At 45.0% G+C, this 3,385-nt stretch overlaps 1 long non-coding RNA gene across 1 annotated transcript; it reads left to right on the top strand.

The window, feature by feature from the left end:
* Window positions 1-1,276: 1,276 nt before the first annotated feature.
* Window positions 1,277-2,849, top strand: LOC113609327 (uncharacterized). Its single transcript, XR_003428604.1, has 2 exons — window positions 1,277-1,398; window positions 2,380-2,849. It is a non-coding gene; the product is annotated as an uncharacterized LOC113609327 (long non-coding RNA).
* The last annotated feature ends 536 nt before the right edge of the window (window positions 2,850-3,385 follow it).

Raw genomic sequence — 3,385 nt, forward strand, 5'->3', positions numbered from 1 at the left:
CTCATCTGTTCTTCTGCCTCAGTGATTCTGCTATTGATTCCTTCTAGTGTATTTTTCATTTCAGTTATTGTATTGTTTATCTGTTTGTTCTTTACTTCTTCTAGGTCTTTGTTAAACATTTCTTTCATCTTCTCGATCTCTGCCTCCATTCTTTTTCCGAGGTCCTGGATCATCTTCAATATCATTATTCTGAATTCTTTTTCACGAAATTTGCCTATCTCCACTTCATTTAATTGTTTTCTGGGGTTTTATCTTGTTCCTTCATCTGGTACATAGTCCTCTGCCTTTCATTTTGTCTATCTTTCTGTAAATGTGGTTTTCGTTCCACAGGCTACAGGATTGTAGTTCTTCTTGCTTCTGCTGTCTGCCCTCTGGTGGATGAGGCTATCTAAGGGGTTTGTGCAAGCTTCCTGATGGGAGGGACTGGTGGTGGGTAGAGCTGGGTGTTGCTCTGTGGGGCTAAGCTCCCTAAAACTTTAATCTGCTTGTCTGCTGATGGGTGGGGCTGAGTTCCCTCCCTGTTGGTTGTTGGTCTGAGGTGACCCAGCATTGGAGGCTACAGGCTCTTTGGTGGGGCTCATTGCAGACTCTGGGAGGGCTCACGCCAAGGAGCACTTCCCAGAACTTCTGCTGCCAGTGTCCTTGTCCCCGCAGTGAGCCACGGCCACCCCCCGCCTCTGCAGGAGACCCTCCAACACTAACAGGTAGGTCAGTTCAGTCTCCTATGGGGTCACTGCTGCTTCCCCTGGCTCCCGATGCACACACTACTTTGTGTGTGCCCTCCAAGAGTGGAGTCTCTGTTTCCCCCAGTCCTGTCAAAGTCCTGCAACCAAATCCCACTAGCCTTCAAAGCCTGATTCTCTGGGAATTCCTCTTCCCATTGTCAGACCCACAGGTTGGGAAGCCTGACCTAGGGTTCAGAACCTTCACTCCAGTGTGTGGACTTCTGTGGTATAGTTGTTCTCTGATTTGTGAGTCACCCACCCAGCGGTTATGGGATTTGATTTTATTGTGATTGCATCCCTCCTACCGTCTCATTGTGGCTTCTCCTTTGTCTTTGGATGTGGGGTATCTTTTTTGGTGAGTTCCAGTGTCTTCCTGTGGATGATTGTTCAGCAGTTAGTTGTGATTCCAGTGCTCTCGCAAGAGGGAGTGAGTGCACGTCCTTCTACTTTGCCATCTTGAACCAATCCCTCTGTTATGTTTTTATACAAGTTTCAACAAGACTTGCTATTTCTCCCAAGTGTAATCAATCACATGTCATTCTTTTCATGTTTCTCTCAGCTGTTACCCTTGGCTCTGGGGTAACTGTGTGGAATTTCATGGCCCAAGCCAACACGGTGGCCTGTGTGGCATTTCCATTTCTCAAGCCTGGCAGGCGATGGAAAATGGGATTCAGTGAGTACACTTGGTCATTCATCTTGCAGGAACAGCATCCGTCATCTGTTGCTTTTTCTTCCTTTGCCACTGAGATCTTTCCTCTTATTTATAAGACATGAGATTTTATTGAATCTTTTTTTTTTTTTTTTTTTTTTTTGCGTTACGGGGGCCTCTCACTGTTGTGGCCTCTCCTGCTGCGGAGCACAGGCTCCGGCCGCGCAGGCCCAGCGGCCATGGCTCACGGGCCCAGCCGCTCCGCAGCACGTGGGATCCTCCCGGACCGGGGCACGAACCCGCGTCCCCTGCACCAGCAGGCGGACTCTCAACCACTGCGCCACCAGGGAAGCCCCATTTATTGAATCTTAATGTTAATACAATGCACTAAAATTTGGCCTTATGTTCTCATTTTTCATTTCATGAAAAATAGAGCAAAATAAGCAGAAAATGGATTCTTAGTAGGTTCACCTCAAAATACCTCCAGTTCTGGGTTTCAGGATCCTGAAATGCATTAAATATCCAAAGCTAACAGGGGAAAAAAAATCCCAAACATAAGCCCATAATAAGAGACATATTTTAAGACTGTTTTTATAAGACTTTGTCCTTAAACCTTCCTTTGTACACTGTTGGTGGGAATGTAAGTTGGTGCAGCCACTGCAGAGAACAGTATGGAGGTTCCTCAAAAAACTAAAAATTGAACTACCATATGATCCAGCAATCCCACTCCTGGGTACATATCTAAAGAAATCTGAGGTGGATGGAGAAATAGGAAGTGAACTGAGATAATACAGTGTCATGAAAAATACAGAAGAAAAATGTTCAAGAAAGGGGAAATGATCTTCCATATGAAATGGTCTGTATATAATACTGTCCCTTCTCAAAGACTCATTCAATTAAAATACCTTTCTCCCAAAAGTGATCATTTCTGCACAGCTTTCTACAGTGTCAAGTAAAAAGAATTCCATCTGTTCTTAGATCTTTTTTTTTCCCCTTCTGCTCCAGGGCAATGTCTCACACCTACAACAGAGTTAGTATGCAAAATGTTTTCAACCACCAACTTGCCCCTGACTGAGCAGATGCAGGTGAGACAGCATCTTCTACATGATCTCAAAATCCTATCCCATCTGCTGCTTTCTTTGGCGGCATTTGGAACTGTCCAGAGGATCCAGGTCTCATGGGTATCACTTACCTCCCCAAAGCAGCTGGGAAGTGAGTAGCGAGAGCACAAGGATGCCACGACAAGCAGGAAAACTTCCCTAGGTGAAGAGATGAAGGGAAGTCAGGATATATGACAGTTTCTTGAACCTCCCTCTGAAACTTGTAAATCTGAAATTGAATCCACTTTATGGTTCCAACATCATCACTGAAGCCAAGATTGCTCCTAAATTACCCAACTTGTATTGCAGATGACAATGTGCGGGGTTAGTGATTTTGCTTTAAAAATAAATAAGTAATTGTTCTCCTTCCTTGAAAAGATGAAATAGTGAATAGGCAGGGTACACTACTTTTTAATTTGGGGAACATCTGTCAGCCAGAACCTTGTCAGGGAAATTGCAATGTCAGGCTAAGAAATGCTTTAACGCTCCATGGCAGAAGAGGTGTGTGACAGCGAAGCTTGATCTAGCTGGCCCGAGAGCCCGGCAGGAGGCCCTGAATCACAGAACAGCAGGAGCTTTGAGATGCCCTTGATTTCAGAGCTCCCTACAACTTCTGAGGCGCTCCATCACCCCTTTCACACTGGGTGACCTTGCTGGCTGGGCGAGTTCCCCACATCATCCCCTAGAGACAGGGACTAAGAATGCTGTTATGAAAGAGAAAGACAAATACCATATGATAACACTTACATGTGGAATTTAAAATATGACACAAATGAACCTATCTATGAAACAGAAACAGAATCACAGACATAGAGAACAGACTGGTGGTTGTCAAGGGGGAGGGGATTGGGGGAGGGCTGGAGTGGGAGGTTGGGGTTAGCAGATGTAAGTTTTTTTTTTTTTTTTTTTTT

Source organism: Aethalodelphis obliquidens, unplaced genomic scaffold, assembly GCF_003676395.1.
Source record: "Aethalodelphis obliquidens isolate GAN/ISIS:26980383/991018 unplaced genomic scaffold, ASM367639v1 scaffold56, whole genome shotgun sequence".
In the NCBI taxonomy this organism is placed as follows: domain Eukaryota; kingdom Metazoa; phylum Chordata; class Mammalia; order Artiodactyla; family Delphinidae; genus Aethalodelphis; species Aethalodelphis obliquidens.